A 22,949-nucleotide genomic window follows, 5' to 3' on the forward strand; every position below is an offset into this window, starting at 1 on the left:
CGAACCCTCTGAAGATTAGGCCACATCTGGCCAGGGAAGGACAATGCAATCTGTCCCTCCCACGGCATGCCTTTGGGATGCCATCAATATGCGATAAGCTGTACAAAGATAGTGATTTGATAAGAAGGGTATTTGATTGATTTCATTACAGGCGTGATATTGCATATTTCTTGTGCAAGATTCAAATAAAATTGTATTAGTCACATGCTTTGTAAACAAGACTAACAGTGTAATGCATTATTTCAGCCCTTCCCAACAATGCAGGGAAAAATATGTACTGAACAAAAGTATAAACGCAACATGCAGCAATTTTAGAGATTTTATTGAGTTTCAGTTCATATAAGGAAATCAGTCAATTGAAATAAATAAATTAGGGCATAATCTATGGATTTCACATGACTGGGCAGGGGTGAAGCCATGGGTTGTCCTTGGATGGCATATGCCCACCCACTTAGCAGCCAGGCCCACCCAATGGGGTGCCAGGCCCAACCAATCAGAATTTGTTTTTCCCCACAAAAGGGCTTCATTACAGACAGAAATACTCTTTGCCCCCCCCCCCCTCCCCCCTCAGATGATCCTGCAGGTGAAGAAGCTAGATGTGGAAGTCCTGGGCTGTCGTGGTTACATGTGGTCTGCGGTTGTGAGGCCGGTTGAGTGTTCTGCCAAATTCTCTAAAACAACGTTGGAGACAGCTTATGGTAGAGAAATGAACATTCAATTCTCTGGCAACAGTTCTGGTGGACAATCCTGCAGTCAGCATGCCAATTGTACGCCCCCTCAAAACTTGAGACATTGATGTCATTGTTTTATGTGACACTGCACATTTTAAAGTGGCATTTTATTGTCACCAGGACAAGGTGCACTTGTGTAATGATCATGCTATTTAATCAATCAAATGTATTTATATCAATCAAATGTATTTATAAAGCTCTTCTTACATCAGCTAATGTCACAAAGTGATGTACAGAAACCAAGCCTAAAACCCCAAACAGCAAGCAATGCAGGTGAAGAAGCACGGTGGCTAGCAAAAACACCCTAGAAAGGCCGGAACCTAGGAAGAAACCTAGAGAGGAACCAGGCTATGAGGAGTGGCCATTCTTCTGGCTGTGCCGGGTGGAGATTATAACAGAACATAGCCAAGATGTTCAAATGTTCATAGATGACCAGCAGGGTCAAATAATAATAATCACAGTTGTTGTAGAGGGTGCAACAGGTCAGCACCTCAGGAGTAAATGTCAGTTGGCCTTTCATAGCCGATCATTCAGAGTATCTCTACCGCTCCTGCTGTCTCTAGAGAGTTGAAAACGGCAGGTCTGGGACAGGTAGCACTTCCGGTGAACAGGACAGGGTTCCATAGCCGCAGGCAGAACAGTTGAAACTGGAGCAGAAGCACAATCAGGTGGACTGGGGACAGCAAGGAGTCATCATGCCAGGTAGTCCTGAGAAATGGTCAGAGAAAAAGAGAAAGAGAGAGAGAAAAACAGAGAGAGAGAGAGATAGAGAGAGAGAGAGAGAACTTAAATTCACAGAGGACAGCGGATAAGACAGGAGACATATTCCAGATATAACAGACTGACCCTAGCCCCCCCCCCCAACACATAAACTATTGCAGCATAAATACTGGAGGCTGAGACAGGAGGGGTCGGGAGACGATACCGACGATACCCCCGGACAGGGCCAAACGGGTAGGATATAACACCACCCACTTTGCCAAAGCACAGCCCCCACACCACTAGAGGGATATCTTCAACCACCAACTTACCATCCTGAGACAAGGCCGAGTATAGCCAACGAAGATCTCTGTCCACGGCACGAACCCAAGGGGGGGCGCCAACCCAGAACAGGAAGACCACGTCAGCGACTCAACTCACTCAAGTGGCGCACCCCTCCTAGGGACGGCATGGAAGAACACCAGTAAGCCAGTGACTCAGCCCCTGTAATAAGGTTTGAGGCAAAGAATCCCAGTGGAGAGAGGGGAACCGGCCAGGCAGAGACTGCAAGGGCAGTTCGTTGCTCCAGTGCCTTTCCGTTCACCTTCACACTCCTGGGCCATACTAACCTCAATCATAAGAGCTACTGAAGAGATGAGTCTTCAATAAAGATTTAAAGGTCGAGACCGAGTCTGCGTCTCTCACATGGATAGGCAGACCATTCCATAAAAATTGAGCTCTATAGGAGGAAGCCCTGCCTCCAGCTGTTTGCTTAGAGATTCTAGGGACAGTAAGGAGGCCTGCATCTTGTGACCGTAGAGTACGTGTAGGTATGTACGGCAGGACCAAATCGGAAAGATAGGTAGGAGCAAGCCCATGTAATGCTTTGTGGGTTAGTAGTAAAACCTTGAAATCAGCCCTTGCCCCTTTTGTCAATATGGGGGCGCTGTTTTCACTTTGTAAAAAATCGTTCCCAAATTAAACTGCCTCGTACTCAATTCTTGCTCGTACAATATGCATATTATTATTACTATTGGATAGAAAACACTCTCTAGTTTCTAAAACCGTTTGAATTATATCTGTGAGTAAAACAGAACTCATTTTGCAGCAAACTTCCTGTCAGGAAGTGAGAAATCTGAAATCGAGGGCTCTGTTCCAGGGTCAGTTTATAAATTTGCATGGAATCTATGGGTCTACATGCACTGCATACGCCTTCCCCTAGATGTCAGTAGGCAGTGAGAATTGGAATGGGGTGTCTAGCTAGATCTGAGGCCGAACAAGAGCTCTTGGAACCGTGGGTGTAGTCTTTTCACTGTTCGTCTTGGCGCGAGACAGACCTCAGGATTGCTTTCTGAAAAGCTGTCGTTATAGGCCTTAGATATATCCGGCTCTGATTTTATTCGATATATGTGTTAAAAACATCATAAACTAGTTATATTAAACCGACTTATAGCAGTTTATATCAGTTGATTGCGATTTTCTGGAATTTCTTTGTCTTGCGTTATGGTGCGTTGGACACTGCTGCGCCACATGGCTAGCTTTCGTTGCTAATTCTACAGATGAAGAGGGCATTCTACAACCAAACAACGATTATTCTGGACAAAGGACAACTTGTACAAGATTCTGATGGAAGCTCATCAAATAGTAGGAACCATTTATGATATTATTTCGTATTTCTGTAGAAAAATGTTTAGACTAAATTCTGCCCAGATTTCAGGCGCTGTTTCGCTGTAACGTAAGCTGTATGTCGTAATAAGGTTATTTTTAAAAATCTAACACAGCGGTTGCATTAAGAACTAGTGTATCTTTCATTTGCTGTCCAACCTGTATTTTTTAGTAAAGTATATGATTAGTTATTTGATTAGATGATGTGAGTGTCAGAAATATGTCCAGATTATTTTGGGCAGTTTGGCTAGTATTCACGTTGTTCAACCACGAATTGTACCGCTAAATATGCACATTTTCGAACAAACCATATATGTATTGTGTAATATGATGTTATCTTCTTCTGGCTGCAAGCCCGAGGCCGGCCACAATATGACAACAGCCACTTCAAGTGCAGGGCGCAAAATTCAAAATATATGTTTTAGAAATATTTAACTTTCACACATTAACAAGTCCAATACAGCAAATGAAAGGTACACATCTTGTGAATCCAGCCAACATGTCCGATTTTTAAAATGTTTTACAGCGAAAACAGCACGTATATTTATGTTAGCTCACCACCAAATTCAAAAAAGGACAGACATTTTTCACAGCACAGCTAGCATGCACAAAGCCAACCTAACTAACCAAGAACCAACCAAACTAACCAACAAACAACTTCATCAGATGACAGTCTTATAACATGTTATTCAATAAATCTATGTTTTGTTCGAAAAATGTGCATATTTCAGGTATAAATCATAGTTTACATTGCAGCTACAATCAGAAATTGCACCGAAAGCAGCCATAATAATTACAGACACCAACGTCAAATACCTAAATACTCATCATAAAACATTTCTGAAAAATACATAGTGTACAGCAAATGAAAGACAGGCATCTTGTGATTCCAGCCAATATTTCCGATTTATTAAGTGTTTTACAGCGAAAACACAATATAGCGTTATATTAGCTTACCATAATAGCCAGAAACACAAGCCATTCCCCAGTAGCAAAGGTTAGCGATCGTAACAAACCAGCAAAAGATATATAATTTTTGACTAACCTTGATAAGCTTCATCAGATGACAGTCCTATAACATCAGGTTATACATACACTTATGTTTTGTTCGAAAATGTGCATATTTAGAGCTGAAATCAGTGGTTATACATTGTGCTAAAGTAGCATATTTTTCCCACAACGTCCGGATATTTTTCTGACACTTTTTCTGACACACATATTCTGACCAAATGACTATTCATAAACATAACTAAAAAATACATGTTGTATAGGAAATTATAGATACACTAGTTCTTAATGCAATCGCCGTGTTAGAATTCTAAAAATAACTTCATTACGACATAAGGCTTACGTTATGGCGAGCGAGTGCCCAAAACCTGGGCGCAAAACTAATAGTACACAGTTCGACAGATATATGAAATAGCATCATAAAATGGGTCCTACTTTTGATGAGCTTCCATCAGAATGTTGTACAAGAGGTCCTTTGTCAAGAACAATCGTTGTTTGGATTTAGAACGTCCTTTTTCCCTCTTGAATTAGCAAGCGCACTAGCCAAGTGGCGCGAAGCTCTCCTTCCTGAACAAAGGCACACAACGCAACACGCCTAACGTCCCGAATAAATTTCAATAATCTAATGAAACTATATTGAAAAAACATACTTTACGATGATATTGTCACATGTATCAAATAAAATCAAAGCCGGAGATAGTAGTCGCCTATAACGACAGCTTTTCAGAAGGCAATCCCCGGTTCCTTCTCGCGCCTTCCTGAAAACAGGAAATGGGTGACACGTCATTCCAAGAGGATTTATTCCAACTCAGACCAAGATAAACACTCAATTTCTTCTCTCACTGCCTCTTGACATCTAGGGGAAGGTGTATGATGTGCATGTATACTAATACGTATCATGCCCATTTATAGGCAGGACCTAGAACAGAGCATAGTTTTCAGACTTTCCACTTCCTGGTCAGGAAGTTTGTGCCAAATGAGTTCTGTTTTACTCACAGATATAATTCTAACGGTTTTAGAAACTAGAGAGTATTTCTATCCAATAGTAATAATAATATGCATATTGTATGAGCAAGAATTGAGTACGAGGCCGTTTGAAATGGGCACCTTTTATCTGGCTACTCAATACTGCCCCTGCAGCCCAAACAGGTTATAGGACTGTCATCTGATGAAGTTTGAGAAGGTTAGTGAAAAAATTAATATCTTTTGCTGGTTTATTCGCTATCGCTAACGTTCCTTGATTGAATGCGGCTGTGTGGTAAGCTATTGTAGTAAGCTAATATAATGCTATATTGTGTTTTCGCTGTAAAACACTTAAAAAATCTGAAATATTGGCTGGATTCACAAGATGTTTGTCTTTCATTTGCTGTACACTGTGTATTTTTCATAAATGTTTTATGATGAGTATTTAGGTAATTCACGTTGGTCTCTGTAGTTATTCTAGCTGCTTTGGTGAGATTTTGTGATGGTGGCTGCAATGTAAAACTATGATTTATACCTGAAATATGCACATTTTTCGAACAAAACATATGCTATACAATAAATATGTTATCAGACTGTCATCTGATGAAGTTGTTTCTTGGTTAGTGACTATTTATATCTTTATTTGGTCGAATTTGTGATAGCTACCGATGCAGTAAAAAAAATGGTGGAAATATGCGGTTGGGTCTTTTGCTATCGTGGTTAGCTAATAGAAATACATATTGTATATATTGTACATATTGTTTTCCCTGTAAAACATTTTAAAAATCGGAAATGATGGCTGGATTCACTGTCACGTTCCTGACCTGTTTTCCATTGTTTTTGTATGTGTTTAGTTGGTCAGGGCGTGAGTTGGGGTGGGCATTCTATGTTATGTGTTTCTATGTTGGGTTAAATGTGTTGCCTGATATGGTTCTCAATTAGAGGCAGGTGTTTGACGTTTCCTCTGATTGAGAACCATATTAAGGTAGGCTGTTCTCACTGTTTGTTTGTGGGTGATTGTTCCTGTGTCTGTGTCTGTTGCACCACACGGGACTGTTTCGTTTGTTCGTTCGTTTGGCTAGTCTTTCCTGTTCGTGCGTTCTTCGTGTCTATATGTAAGTTCTCAAGTTCAGGTCTGTCTACGTCGTTTGTTGTTTTGTAGTTTGTGTAAGAGTTTTCGTGTTTCGTCTTTCTTTATTAAATTCATTATGTCTACATTCAACGCTGCATTTTGGTCCGACCCTTACTCCTCCTCCTCATCCGAGGAGGAGGCATTAGACAGCCGTTACATTCACAAGATGTGTATCTTTCATCTGGTGTCTTGGACTTGTGATTCCATGATATTTAGATGCTAGTATTTACTTGTGGCGCTATGCTAGGCTATGCTAGTCAGCTTTTTTACTGATGAGGGTGCTCCCGGATCCGGGATGGTGACTCGTGAGACAGGAAGCCAGTGTAGGGAGGCTAGCACTCGAGTAATATGATCACATTTTTTGGTTCTAGTCAAGATTCTAGCAGCCGTGTTTAGCACTAACGGAAGTTTATTTAGTGCTTTATCCGGGCTGCCGGAAAGTAGAGCATTGCAGTAGTCTAACCTAGAAGTGACAAAAGCATGGATACATTTTGCTGCATCATTTATGGACAGAAAGTTTCAGATTTTTGCAATGTTACGTAGATGGAAAAAAGCTGTCCTTGAAACAGTCTTGATATGTTCGGCAAAAGAGAGATCAGGGTCCAGAGTAACGCCGAGGTCCTTCACAGTTTTATTTGAGACGACTGTACAACCATTAAGATTAATTGTCAGATTCAACAGAAGATCTCTTTTTCTTCTTGGGACCTAGAACAAGCATCTCTGTTTTGTCCGAGTTTAAAAGTAGAACATTTGCCACCATCCACTTCCTTATGTTTGAAACACAGGCTTCCAGGGAGGGCAATTATGGGGCTTCACCATGTTTCATCGAAATGTACAGCTGTGTGTCGTCCACATAGATAAGATATAAACCAGGCCAGAACTTGTCCGTGTAGACCAATTTGTGTTTCCAATCTCTACAAAAGAATGTGGTGATCGATGGTATCAAAAGCACCACTAAGGTCTAGGAGCACGAGGACAGATGCAGAGCCTCGGTCTGACGCCATTAAAAGGTCATTTACCACCTTCACAAGTGCAGTCTCAGTGCTATGATGGGGTCTAAAACCAGACTGAAGCGTTTCGTAAACGTTGTTTGTCTTCAGAAAGGCAGTGAGTTGCTGCGCAACAGCATTTTCTAACATTTTTGAGAGGAATGGAAGATTCGATATAGGCCAATAGTTTTTTTTATTTTCTGGGTCAAGGTTTGGCTTTTTCAAGAGAGGCTTTATTACTGCCACTTTTAGTGAGTTTGGTACACATCTGGTGCATAGAGAGCTGTTTATTATGCTCAAAATAGGAGGGCCAAACACAGGAAGCAGCTCTTTCAGTAGTTTAGTTGGAATAGGGTCCAGTATGCAGCTTGAAGGTTTAGAGGCCATGATTATTTTCATCATTGTGTCAAGAGATATAGTATTAATATACTTGAGTTTCTCCCTTGATCCTAGGTCCTGGCAGAGTTGTGCAGACTCAGCACAACTGAGCTTTGGAGGAATACGCAGATTTAAAGAGGAGTCCGTAATTTGCTTTCTAATGATGATGTATTTATCACTGCTGAAGTGAAAGCCATCCTCTCTTGGGGAATGCTGCTTTTTAGTTAGCTTTGCGACAGTATTGAAAATACATTTCGGATTGTTCTTATTTTCCTCAATTAAGTTGGAGAAATAGGATGATCGAGCAGCAGTGAGGGCTCTTTGATACTGCACAGTACTGTCTTTTCAAGCTAGTCGGAAGACTTCCAGTTTGGTGTAGCGCCATTTCCGTTCCAATTTTCTGGAAGCTTGCTTCAGAGCTCGGGTTTTTTCTGTATACCAGGGAGCTAGTTTCTTATGACAAATGTTTTTTGTTTTTAGGGGTGTGACTGCATCTAGGGTATTACGCAAGGTTAAATTGAGTTCCTCAGTTAGGTGGTTATGTAACGCTCGTCGTTGTAAGGATGGTCGGACCAAGATGCAGCGTGGTGTAGGTTAATCATTTTTTATTTATGATAACCGGCACAAAACAAGAAAGAGTAACAAACGAAACGTTCAGCTGTGTAGGGCTAAAAAGCAACAATACAAAAACAAGATCCCACAACAAACAGGTGGGAAAAGACTGTCTAAATATGATCCCCAATCAGAGACAACGATAGACAGCTGCCTCTGATTGGGAACCATACCAGGCCAACATAGAAATAACAAAACTAGAATGCCCACCCTAGTCATACCCCGACCTAACCAAAATAGAGAATAAAAAGGCTCTCTAAGGTCAGGGCGTGACAGGTTAACTGATTTTTGTACTCTGACGTCCTTGGGTAGGTGGAGGTAGTCTGGAAGGGCATCTAGGAATCTTTGGGTTGTCCGAGGATTTATAAAATGGCTTTTGATGATCCTTGGTTGGGGTCTGAACAGATTATTTGTTGCAATTGCAAACGTAATAAAATGGTGGTCTGATAGTCCAGGATTATGAGGAAAAACATTAAGATCCACAACATTTATTCCACGGGACAATACTTGGTCCAGAGTATGACTGTGGCAATGAGTAGGTCCGGAGACATGTTGGACAAAACCCGATGATGGCTCCGAAAGCCTTTTGGAGTGGGTCTGTGGGCTTTTCCATGTGAATATTAAAGTCACCAAAAATGTGAATATTATCTGCTATGACTACAAGGTCCGATAGGAATTCAGGGAACTCAGTGAGAAACGCTGTATATGGCCCAGGAGGCCTGTAAACAGTAGCTATAAAAAGTGATTGAGTAGGCTGCATAGATTTCATGACTAGAAGCTCAAAAGACAAAAACGCAGTCATTTTTTTTTGTAAATTGAAATTTGCTATCGTAAATGTTAGCAACACCTCTGCCTTTGTGGAGGTGTTGCCACACCTGTCAGGTGGATGGATTATCTTGGCAAAGGAGAACTGCTCACTAACAAGGATGTAAACAAATTTGTGCACAACATTTTTGAGAAATAACCTTTTTGTGCATCTGGAAAATATCTGGGATCATTTATTTCAGCTCATGAAACATGGGACCAACACTTTACATGTTGCGTTTATATTTTTGTTCAGTTTACACAATGAGTACAGATAACTTGGCTATATGCACAGGGTACCAGTACAGAGTCGATGTGCAGGGTTACGAGGTAATTGAGGTATATACTGTAGGTAGGGGCAAAGTGACTAGGCAACAGGATACTGTAGGTACTAAACAGACGCAGTAGTGTATGTGAGGAGTAAAAAGAGTTAGTGCAAAAAGGGTCAATGCAGATAGTGCAAGTTAGCTAAATAAGTGTAGTATCAGGGCAGTATTGGTGTATTCATAATAACTGCTCTGGAGGTCCTCCTGTTGACTTGTATGAAGCTCAGATAGTCTTCCAACTCAGGTGGTCAGCATGTGTACAGTAACGCTTGTTACTGGGAGCGGCAAATACATCAAACTTCCAAATTCATTCCCAAACATAATTATGGTCAATTTCAGGCCTAAATCCAAGTTTCCCACTCTACCAAAACATGTTCTCTCTCACTCCAGCTCTGGACTGTAACGTATCTGCTCTCGCACACAGAATTGAGATGACGTGACAGGAAAGAAAAGCAAAGGTTGAGGTGACAGGAAAAACACTTCTACGTTCCTTTCTTAAGCCCTGGCCTGGAGAGACATCTCACAGACCTCCTTTCCCCCAGAGCTTACATAAGCAGAGTGCAGCCACAACATTCCCCCTCCACTCTGCCCAGGGCCATGAGTCTCAACCACACCACACCACAGTACACCACGGCACAGCCCGGCACATCACCATCAGCAGACGACAAATTTCATATGACTGCTGTCAGCATGGCCATTACGTTCTCAAGCTGGGGCTGTTTAAACAAGCAGCTGACACAGCCAGTGGCCACACAGAGCAGTGCTCTGCTACGGGGATGATTTGCTCAGGTCCCGTCTAATCGTTAAACAAATTAACTTATTGTGAAGTGTAAAAACCCCCCCGAGTTAGCTATGCGTATGTAGGTTTCTCTCCCTCTCGCAGGGAAACAGGCCAGCAACCACAAACATCTGCTCCTCTTATAACGAGAAGACCCTAATAGGTGTGCCATTTTTCTGGGGTTTTGTGAATTCTGAAGACTAGAATATGGTCACATAATGAGTGTTTACTGGTATAATAATGTATGGTTAGTTATGTTATTACCAATAATTGAAGATAACTAACAGTACGACTCCCACCGTATTTGGGCCATTTAGTCAAATAATAAATCAAATCAAATTTTATTTGTCACATACACATGGTTAGCAGATGTTAATGCGAGTGTAGCGAAATGCGTGTGCTTCTAGTTCCGACAATGCAGTAATAACCAACGAGTAATCTAACCTAACAATTTCACAACAACTACCTTATACACACAAGTGTAAAGGGATGAAGAATATGTACATAAAGATATATAAATGAGTGATGGTACAGAACGGCATAGGCAAGATGCAGTAGATGGTATCGAGTACAGTATATACATATGAGATGAGTAATGTAGGGTTGTAGGGTATGTAAACATTATATTAAGTGGCATTGTTTAAAGTGGCTAGTGATACGTGTATTACATAAAGATGGCAAAATGCAGTAGATGGTATAGAGTACAGTATATACATATGAGATGAGTAAAGTAGGGTATGTAAACATTATATTAAGTGGCATTGTTTAAAGTGGCTAGTGATACATTTTTTACATACATTTTTCCATTATTAAAGTGGCTGGAGTTGAGTGGATAGGTCTCTCAATGTTAGTGGTGGCTGTTTAACAGTCTGATGGTCTTGAGATAGAAGCTGTTTTTCAGTCTCTCGGTCCCTGCTTTGATGCACCTGTACTGACCTCGCCTTCTGGATGATAACGGGGTGAACAGGCAGTGGCTCGGGTGGTTGTTGTCCTTGATGATCTTTATGGCCTTCCTGTGACATCGGGTGGTGTAGGTGTCCTGGAGGGCAGGTAGTTTGCCGCCGGTGATGCGTTGTGAATAACTAACTAATAGAAAGTAGTACTAAACATTAGAATTTTTGGTAAATGTCATTAATACATTAACTTTTTTGAAGGTTTAAAGGAATCTCATTCTGCTTAGCAAAACAAAGACAACCCCAAGGTAGACAGTCAGCAGCACAGATAGGGGCTCGATTGAATCAGATCTGCTTTAGCCAACATCCACATAGAGGTTGTTTTGGTGGTGTCGGAAGTGGAAATGTTTTAGAGCTCTGGGCTCGAATTCAGTCTGTAAAGCTGAAGCGTTACAGATTCCTCGATAGTTTTTTAAAGGTAATTTCCGATTGAACCAACACACAGCTTTTAACGTGAATGCTGTCTCCACTAAAGCAGGAACATTGCCTTTAAAATTAATTCACGCTTTAAAGCTGAAATTCCGCGATGTGGAGCCTTGTTCACAAAATCAGTTTTGTTTTTCAAATCGGATTTATGTGTGTTCAAACAGCAGTCATTTGCTGACATGGCTACACTAGGGGATCTATACACTAGGGGATCTATGGCCCTTCTTTGGACACTGTGTTAACAAATCTCCAAATGAGCTTCAATGCCATACAACACTCCTTTCGTGGCCTCCAACTGCTTTTAATTTAGAGAAAAACTAAATATATGCTCTTCAACCGATTGCTGCCCGCACCCGCCCGCCCGACTAGCGTCACTACTCTGGACGGTTCTGACTTAGAATATGTGGACAACTACAAATACCTAGGTGTCTGGCCAGACTGTAAACTCTCCTTCCAGACTCACATTAAGCATCTCCAATCCAAAAATAAATCTAGAATCGGCTTCCTATTTCGCAACAAAGCCTTCTTCACTCATGCTGCCAAACATACCCTCGTAAAACTGACTATCCTGCTGATCCTTGACTTCGGCGATGTAATTTACAAAATAGCCTCCAAAACTCTACTCAGCAAATTGGATGTAGTCTATCACAGTGCCATCCGTTTTGTCACCAAAGCCCCATATACTACCCCCCACCGCGACCTGTATGCTCTCGTTGGCTGGCCCTCGCTACATATTCGTCGCCAAACCCACTGGCTCCAGGTCATCTATAAGTCTTTGATAGGTAAAGCCCCGCCTTACCTCAGCTCACTGGTCACCATAGCAACACCCACCCGTAGCATGCGCTCCAGCAGGTATATTTCACTGGTGATCCCCAAAGCCAACACCTCCTTTGGCCACCTTTCCTTCCAGTTCTCTGCTGCCAATGACTGGAACGAATTGCAAAAATCACTGAAGCTGGAGACTTATATCTCCCTCACTAACTTTAAGCATCAGCTGTACACAGCCCATCTGTAAATAGCACACCCAACCTCATCCCCATATTGTTATTTATTTATTTTTGCTCTTTTGCACCCCAGTATCTCTACTTGCACATCATCATCTGCACATGCATCACTTCAGTGTTAATGCTAAATTGTAATTATTTCACCTCTATGGCCTATTTATTGCCTTACCTCCCTAATCTTAATACATTTGCACACACTGTACATAGACTTTTCTATTGTGTTATTGACTGTACGTTTGTTTATCCCATGTGTAACTCTGTGTTGTTGTTTTTGTCACACTGCTTTGCTTTATCTTGGCCAGGTCACAGTTGTAAATGAGAACTTGTTCTCAACTGGCCTACGTGGTTAATAACCTCTTGGCGCACGGATCCCTTTAGCGGGATCATTTTCATCAACAACCGCTGAATTGCAGAGCGCCAAATTCAAAACAAATTACTAAAAATATTTAATTTCATGAAATCACAAGTGCAATATCAAAACACAGCTTAGCTTGTTGTTAATCCACCTGTCGTGTCAGATTTTGAAAACATGCTTTACAGCAAAAGCAATCCAAGCGTTTGTGTGAGTTTATCGATCACTAGACAAAACATTACAAACACCCAGCAGCAATGTAGATTGGTCACGAAAGTCAGAAAAGCAATCAAATTAATCGCTTACCTTTGATGATCTTCAGATGTTTGCACTCACGAGACTCCCAGTTACACAATAAATGTTCCTTTTGTTCGATAAAGATTATTTTTATATCAACGAACCTCCATTTGTTTGGCGCGTTATGTTCAGAAATCCACAGGCTCAGGCAGGTCATGAAGGGCAGATGAAAATTCCAAATAGTATCCGTAAAGTTCGTAGAAACATGTCAAACGTTTTTATAATCAATCCTCTGGTTGTTTCTAACATAAATAATCGATAATATTTCAACCAGACGGTAAACTATTCAATACAATAGAGAAAGAAAATGTTGCGCTACCACTTTCGCGCGCAAGAACTAATCAAAGGACACCTGGCTATCCACTGACGCGATTTGATAAATCTCGCTCATTTTTCAGAATAAAAGCTTGAAACTATGTCTAAAGCCTGTTCACAACCTGTGGAAGCCATTGGAAAAGGAATCTGGTTGATATCCCTTTAAATGGAGGATAGGCAGGCAATGGAACAGGGATTTTTCAAAATAAGAGGCACTTCCGGGTTGGATTTCCTCAGGTTTTCGCCTGCAAAATCAGTTCTGTTATACTCACAGACAATATTTTGACAGTTTTGGAAACTGTGTTTCTATCCTAATCTATCAATTATATGCATATTCTAGCATCTGGGCCTGAGAAATAGGCCGTTTACATTGGGAACGTTATTTTTCCAAACATAAAAATTCTGCCTCCTAGCGTCAAGAAGTTTTAACTACTTCCATCTTCACCCATTTTACCACCACAAGCTAATTAGTAATGACACGACTATACCTACATGTTTGTCCTGATGAGGCTGATGGGTTAACAGTCTCCAGTGATGACCACAGATAGACCAGATGTGAGACTGGGAAGCAAACATCTCCTTATATTCAAAACAGCCATCAAGAATCCCTGCTAGAACACTCCAAACTTTCCTCAGAACGGCACTGTGGTTAATCCTCACTGCTTATCTATTTCCAAAAGAGTCTCAAGTATTCCATTCAACAACAAATTCCTCACGAGAGACAACTTCTGTGTGGTATTTTTTCTCCACATGATATCAAGAGGAGAACAGCTTAACCCAGGGAGAGCCTACTGCCTGCCTCTCTGTGGAGTTGAACTGGGACATTTGTTATGAATCCAAGCTCTCAGATGTTACGTGGGGAGATTTAATCAAATCAGAAGCCCAGTGTGCCACAATGCCACTGTCCTCGAGAGATAGTTTCCCTCTGCCCACTACAATGCGCTGCACATCTCCCCACATTCCTGCTGTAGATCTTCTCTTAATAACAATCCCACTGATTTACAGGACTCGAGAATGTTGTGTCAACAGGAGGAGCGCATGTTTTGAAAAGCTAATCACCATTGTAAATCTGAAACAAACACAACACAGGGGTCGCGGCCGGAACAAAGCTACCACAGTCCTGTGTTTATCGTCTCGCACAGTGTGTAGGAAAAATAAAAAACAAATTTTCCTCCCCAAAAATGTAAAGCAAAGTGGATTAGGAATTTTTATGAAAGCAAAATATTAGTTCTAGAGATGTGGGAGGCATGCCACTGGGGTCCAAATAACAAAAAGTTGAAAGTAGTGTCTATAGCTCATCACAGTTAGATGACATAATGGGGATGGAAATAGCATATGTCCTGTCACATTCCAGCACATGGGCCCAGATTGTCTGGTTGTAACTCACATCATCAGAATTGGGTCAGATGGCAATTTCAAAAGGTGACCTGCTTTAATTGATTGGTGTATACACATGTAAGTAGTTACCACCACCAGAATTCAATGTAGAGGTCACATCTTTGGCTGAGAGATACCTCTAGTAGTGTGGACAATTAGGATGGAATCGATATCAATATACTGTAGCCTTCATGTAAACTGAAAATTGACTACTGTAGCATACTGCTTTGCACTTTCTATACCAAATGTGACCCTGCACATATTAGAATTGGTCTTTTTTGTGAACACACATGTTGGCAGACTGGAACCTGTCCAATTCTAATACTCATGTACTGTGTATTATGAATTGCAGATTTAACATTTTCCATGGAGTTTAGACAAAGACAAGAGTCTGCTTCTCTAAGCTTTGACAATAAAATCAGCAACAATCTGTGAAGCAGTACACGTGTAATCATTTCAGTTGTTCACTGATGGATCGGTGTGACATTAGTTCGGTAACCCTTCGTTTTACCACCCGGTAATTATTAGGTAATAATAACTAGGTAAATACCTAGTAACAAAAAGTAAATACATGGTAAATATTTAGTCCCAAATATCCTTACTAGGAATCAAGCAAGTAAGTACTACATTGTAACCTAGTATGTACAAAGTAACAATGTGATTATATAGTATATATTTTGGCCCCCGAGGTTAGTATTGAGGACCTTATAAAAATAAATGTGCTAGCTCTTTTATATCATTGTATGCTAACACGGTGTGCTTCTACTGACAGATTTGCTGCTGTCTTCGTGGGATGTACCTGGATTCTACCTGGAAACCTTCATTTTACAGCCCTGTTACAACATACATACCTAATAACTACAGGAAAATGATTGGTACATTATATCTACACAATCATTTCACTAATTCATAAGGAGAGTTTGTTGATCTGCAAGTATCTGGTATTTACATGGTATTAGCAACGGCTTCATTTTATAGCCCTCTTACCTTGTACCTAACCTGTAAGTGTGAAGGTGGTAACATGAAACAACAGGATAAGATCACAGACAGATTTGCTGTTGTCTGCATGGGATGGGATTTCTCAAGTAACTAAATTGTGTCTACCTGGAAACAGACATAATTTTATTTTACAGCCCTTTTAATATAAACACCTTAGAACTAAAGGTAAAGTACGTAGAAACAACATGAGAGATTACAAATATCAGCATTACTGACTTGAAGGTATTAATGTGGTAAGTATGTGGTAATAAATAAATAAAATGTCACATAGATATTGTGACTAGGTATTTACATAGTACAGTAAGTACCTTGCAGTTACTTATAAGGTCCTCAATACTAACCTTGGGCACTATATATATATATATAATTACAAGTTCTAACTTTGTATTTACTCAGTAAGTATGTAGTACTTATTTGCTTGGTTCCTAGTAAGAATGTTTTGAACTAAATAGTTACTATGTATTTACTTTTTGTTACTAGGTATTTACTTAGTTATTACCTAGTAATTACCAGACTGTAAAATTAAGGGATACCATTAGTTTCATTGTTGGTGGATCAGATTCAACCCATGCAAAAGAACCATTAGTACAGCCAAATTATAATTTGCTATAGGCAATGTAACAGACAGTAAGGGGATGGCCCCCTCATTCTGAGTCTCTGACCCCTATTCTCCTTGTTCTCCTCTGAAACACAGACCACAAAGCAGAAGGCCCAATATTGGGCACATACAGTAGGTCACACTTTGCACTGTCAGTGACCTTTGGAACTAGTCAATCCCTAATAACTGAGGAGGTGCAGGTCTGAGATTGCAGGCACGGAGCTGGCAGGAAGTGAGAGCTTGTGCCAAGGAGCATGGATTCAACTCATTAACATTGAGCCTCAACATTAAAGGGCATAGGGGGTTGTGTGACAAGAGGGTATGCTAGCGGATTGGCTGTTGGCAGGCAGTATTGGGGCATGCCTTTGGGCATAAGAGGTCTCTGTTTGGGTCCATTAAACAGCAAACAATTCTTGTTTAACTGTCACGCCCTGACTATAGTTAGCTGTTTTTTCTCTGTGTTGGTTGGGGCGTGATAGTGTCTAGGGTGGGTCATCTAGGGTTTTTTGTATGTCTATGTTGGCCTGATATGGTTCCCAATCAGAGACAGCTGTTTATCGTTGTCTCTGATTGGGGATCATATTTAAGTAGCCATTTCCCTTTTGTGGGATCTTGTCTACATTTAGTATTCTGAGTGCACAACAGTAGCTTCACGTTTCGTTTTGTGCTTGTTTGTTTTGTTTTGCTGAGTTTCGGTTTATAAAAAATATGTGGAACTCTACTCACGCTGCGCCTTGGTCTACCCATTTCAACGATCGTGACATTAACAGCCTGCTCATTTCCAGTAAGAGTAGTCTATGCCTGATGTCCCTTTCCAAAGGAGCAAAATGTACAGTCAATTCTGGAGACAGACACTACCATCAACAGACTGTCAAAGCAACATGGTATGTTTACTGGAATAGTCATTTTAGTCACACTGGTAAAGCTACAGTCAAAAATCATTAAAGAAGTGAATCAACAACACAGCTGCTGCTCCAAATGTCCATCCAAATTGCTGGACCCAACCCAGCCTGGGTCTCAACAACTCTCCCATTCATTCTACTGCTACTCTTCTTAGGGCTGTGTCAGACTCACTGTAATACGGACATCAGTAAGACAAACAGCATGGCTGGCACCTATCTAAGGTTGGCACAGCTGACCAGTGTGTTCACAGAATGCAGGATTCTGCCATTAAGAATAATGCCCAGCCTGTTATGCCTTCTCCCTGTCCCGGTTTCTCCATGCCAGGCAGTCTCTCTGTCTCCTGCACAATCATTTGAGGTTATGTTCTCACACAGGGATTAAGGCATCAGGGATAACGTTTAATGGGGAAAACCCTTACAAACAGGACAATGAGGCTGTTGATACCTGTCACATTCAGATTGTGCATTACTGTAGTAGAGCACAGGGCGATGTGGAGGTGAATGGTCCACTGCTGTGGTGTCAGGTATAAAACCTCACGTTATCTCATTTTCAGATCTGAGCATTCCCCATCTAAAGGGCACTGTATGGTTTACACAGTAATACAGGGTAACATGAGGAGCCTCGTAAGTCTCCAATTTTAAAGCCATCTAGATAGGAATGACCCGATAAACAGTTTTAATGGACACCATACTGTTAGGAGTTACAACAACCCCTTAACTGCCTCACAGGGAACCAGAGGACTCCAGCTAAAGCAGGCATGTGTAGACAGCAGCAGTTAGCTGGAGGGCCCGCTGCCTCACAGGGAACCAGAGGACTCCAGCTAAAGCAGGCATGTGTAGACAGCAGCAGTTAGCTGGAGGGCCCGCTGCCTCACAGGGAACCAGAGGACTCCAGCTAAAGCAGGCATGTGTAGACAGCAGCAGTTAGCTGGAGGGCCCGCTGCCTCACAGGGAACCAGAGGACTCCAGCTAAAGCAGGCATGTGTAGACAGCAGCAGTTAGCTGGAGGGCCCGCTGCCTCACAGGGAACCAGAGGACTCCAGCTAAAGCAGGCATGTGTAGACAACAGCAGTTAGCTGGATGGCCAACTGCTCCACTTCTCTCTCCCCACATAGTGGAAAATTGTAGTGGTTAAAAGAAACCAAAGGCCCTGTGGTGTTTGTGATTTAGTATTGAAGCTGTGCTGCTTGCATCTGACAGGGTACTCACCTTTTTCTAAATGGGCCCTGTGCTGTCCACTAGAAACCGTTTTATACCATAAGAGTGTTATGACAAGGCACAACATGACACCTGTCTGTTAAGTAGACATTAATGGGTGTTTCAACACCTTATTCTTCATTGGGGTGATTGACAGGGCCCACTCTGGCCACTTCAGACTCCTCACGGTACTGACAGGGCAGTGGCCTCAGAGGGATTCCTCTCGGCGCACAGTGGCAGTGTCATGTCAGACAGGAGAGTAATTAGCTGCACTATTTTCCCACCCTTCCCCCTGAGGTCATCAATCCAGCTGGGGAATACAGTGATGCGCCCTCAGAGTGACACATACACAGAGGAGCGCTCTGCAGGCTATGTATGCCTCGCAGCCTCTCACACAGTCCGGGGGGGAGTCTGAGGCCTAGAGCCTGGATTGAATGTTGCCTTCTCAACTTCCATGCCATAGCAGGGGCTTCTAAGGTAATATTCTACTGGAGAGGGTATTTAGTTGTGGTTTTGTGTTCCCCATGCACTGTCCCCTGCTGGTGAAAGGTATGAGAGGTCTGGTAACAGAGGTTTGGGTCCAGAGGAATGCCCCAGGCCTATGATTTTTAATCCGGCCCTAAATGTTGGGAGCCACTTGTGGATTTGACAGGTCTAAAGTTTTGCATATCTGATTTGAATCTGTTCTTTTTCCCGCAGTGTGAACAACCAAAAAGAACGGGGAATCAGATATGTCAAGCCACATTTCAAACCACACACAAATCAGTACCATGGACAGCCACATTATATTTAGCTTACATTGATTGGACTAAATTGTTTTTGTTATCTTTCAGTTGTCACTGTATGCAGAGGTGATTTGATGATGTTGAAATGTTGAAGTTGAAATGGTGCTGGAATAGCGGAGGCAGCTCCTGTTTTCTTTTTGACTTGCAGTAACTCTCCATGGTTCTAAATCAATGGTTATTTATTAGTCCAAAAATGTTGAGAACATTAACTTGCTTGACCAAGCTGTATGTCATGTAACTGTTTGTTACATGCAAAATGCTTTGTGGATTTCAGAGGACAGATGTTGCTCTCCTGGTTTTGTGATGAATCAAAGGTGTGGTTGAATTTATATTGCCACTGTGTGTTCTTATTGTCTCGGCCTTAAGCCTATATATCATTGTGGCAAGGTATATGAACTAACAGGTTATAGAACAAACCTTTTCCTGGCTTGGATTCCCCAGTGATTTTACCTAAGCACCACTACTGCCACCAATCAGCTATATCAGCTTCTTGCGCTGTAACGGTTGTCCTCCTCCTCTTCGTCCGAAGAGGAGGAGTAGGGATTGGACCAAAGCGCAGCGTTGTTATACGACATGATATTTATTAAACAAGACGAAAACTAAACACACTTGAGAATTTACAAAATAATAAACGAAGTCAACAGACCTGAACAAACGAACTTACATAAACACGAAGAACGCATGAACAGGTACAGACGACACAAACGAACGAACAAACGAAACAGTCCCGTGTGGTGCACAGACACAGACACGGAAGACAATCATCCACAAACAAACAGTGTGAACAGCCTACCTTTATATGGTTCTCAATCAGAGGAAACGTCAAACACCTGTCCCTGATTGAGAACCATATAAGGCTAATTACCAATGACCTAAACATAGAAACACAAAACATAGAATGCCCACCCCAACTCACGCCCTGACCAACTAAACACATACAAAAACAACAGAAAACAGGTCAGGAACGTGACAGAACCCCCCCCTCAAGGTGCGAACTCCGGGCGCACCTCTAAAACTCAAGGGGAGGGTCTGGGTGGGCATCTGTCCGCGGTGGCGGCTCCGGCGCAGGACGAGGACACCACTCCACCATTGTCTTTGTCCCCCTCCTTAGTGTCCTCCGAGTGGCGATCCTCGCCCCCAACCCTGGTCTAGGAACCTTCACACCGGTCCCCACTAGATAACTCAGGACAGAGAGGTAGCTCAGGACAGAGAGGTAGCTCAGGACAGAGAGGTAGCTCAGGACAGAGAGGTAGCTCAGGACAGAGAGGTAGCTCAGGACAGAGAGGTAGCTCATGACAAAGAGGTAGCTCATGACAAAGAGGTAGCTCAGGACAGAGAGGCAACTCCGGACTACTGGCAGCTCCGGACTGAGTGGCAGCTCCGGACTGAGTGGCAGCTCCGGACTGAGTGGCAGCTCCGGACTGAGTGGCAGCTCCGGACTGAGTGGCAGCTCCGGACTATAGGGCAGCTCCGGACTATAGGGCAGCTCCGGACTATAGGGCAGCTCCGGACTATAGGGCATCCCTGGACTATAGGGCAGCTCCGGACTATAGGGCAGCTCATGACTGTAGGGCAGCTCATGACTGTAGGGCAGCTCATGACTGGAGGGCAGCTCATGACTGGAGGGCAGCTCATGACTGGAGGGCAGCTCATGACTGGAGGACAGCTCATGACTGGAGGGCAGCTCATGACTGGAGGGCAGCTCATGACTGGAGGGCAGCTCTGGCAGCTCATGGCTGGCTGGCGGCTCTGGCTGCTCATGGCTGGCTGGCGGCTCTGGCTGCTCATGGCTGGCTGGCGGCTCTGGCGGCTCATGGCTGGCTGGCGGCTCTAGCTGCTCATGGCTGGCTGGCGGCTCTGGCTGCTCATGGCTGGCTGGCGGCTCTGGCTGCTCATGGCTGGCTGGCGGCTCTGGCTGCTCATGGCTGGCTGGCGGCTCTGGCTGGTCATGGCTGGCTGACGGCTCTGGCTGCTCATGGCTGGCTGACGGCTCTGGCTGCTCATGGCTGGCGGAAGGCTCTGGCTGCTCATGGCTGGCGGAAGGCTCTGGCTGGTCATGGCTGGCTGACGGCTCTGGCTGATTCTGTCTGGCGGAAGGCTCTGGCTGATCCTGTCTGGCGGAAGGCTCTGGCTGATCCTGTCTGGCGGAAGGCTCTGGCTGAATCTGTCTGGCGGAAGGCTCTGGCTGATCCTGTCTGGCGGAAGGCTCTGGCTGATCCTGTCTGGCGGAAGGCTTTGGCTGCTCCTGTCTGGCGGAAGGCTCTAGCGGCTCCTGTCTGGCGGAAGGCTCTAGCGGCTCCTGTCTGGCGGACGGCTCTGAAGGCTCATGGCAGACGGGCGGCTTTGCAGGCTCAGTACAGACGGGCGGCTTTGAAGGCTCAGTACAGACGGGCAGTTCATGCGGCGCTTGGCAGACGGACAGGTCAGACGGCGTTGGGCAGACGGGCAGTTCAGGCGCCGTTGGGCAGACGGGCAGTTCAGGCGCCGTTGGGCAGACGGGCAGTTCAGGCGCCGCTGGGCAGACGGGCAGTTCAGGCGCCGCTGGGCAGACGGCAGACTCTGGCCGGCTGAGGCGCACTGTAGGCCTAGTGCGTGGTGCCGGAACTGGAGGTACCGGGCTAATGACACGCACCATCAGGCTAGTGCGGGGAACAACAACAGGGCACACTGGACTCTCAAGGCGTACTATAGGACTGGTGCGTGGTACCGGCACTGGTGGTACCGGGCTGAGGGCACGCACATCAGGGCGAGTACGGGGAGAAGGAACAGTGCGTACAGGGCTCTGGAGACGCACAGGAGGCTTGATGCGTGGTGCCGGAACTGGAGGCACTGGGCTGGAGTCACGCACCACAGGGCTAGTGCGTGGAGGAGGAACAGGGCTCTGGAGACGCACAGGAAACCTGGTGCGTGGTGTAGGCACAGGTGGTACTGGCCTGGAGCGGGGAGGTGGCGCCGGAAATACCGGACCATGCAGGCGTACTGGCTCCCTTGAGCACTGAGCCTGCCCAACCTTACCTGGTTGTATGCTCCCCGTCGCCCGACCAGTGCGGGGAGGTGGAATAACCCGCACCGGGCTATGTAGGCGAACCGGGGACACCATGCGTAAGGCTGGTGCCATGTAAGCCGGCCCGAGGAGACGCACTGGTGGCCAGATATGTATAGCCGGCTTCATGGCACTTGGCTCAATGCTCAATCTGGCCCGGCCGATACGAGGAGCTGGTATGTACCGCACCGGGCTATGCACACGTACAGGAGACACCATGCGCTCTACTGCGTAACACGGTGTCTGCCCGTACTCTCGCTCTCCACGGTAAGTACAGGGAGTAGGCGCAGGTCTCCTACCTGACTTCGCCACTCTCCCTTTTAGCCCCCCCCCAATACATTTTTGGGTTTACTTTCGGGTTTCCTACCGCATCTTCGTGCTGCCTCCATTCGCCGGTATCCCTCCTCGCACTGCGCCAGAGAATCCCAGGCGGGCTCCGGCACTCGCCCTGGGTCGATCGCCCACCTGTCGATCTCCTCCCACGTAGTGTAGCCCAGATCCTTCTCCTGCTTCCGAGCTAGCTCCTCAAAACGCCGCCTCTCTGCTTTCGCTGCCTCCAGCTCAGCTTTGGGGCGGCGATATTCTCCTGGTTGAGCCCAGGGTCCCTTTCCGTCCA

This window comes from Salvelinus namaycush, chromosome 28, assembly GCF_016432855.1.
Source record: "Salvelinus namaycush isolate Seneca chromosome 28, SaNama_1.0, whole genome shotgun sequence".
Classification (NCBI taxonomy): Eukaryota; Metazoa; Chordata; class Actinopteri; order Salmoniformes; family Salmonidae; genus Salvelinus; species Salvelinus namaycush.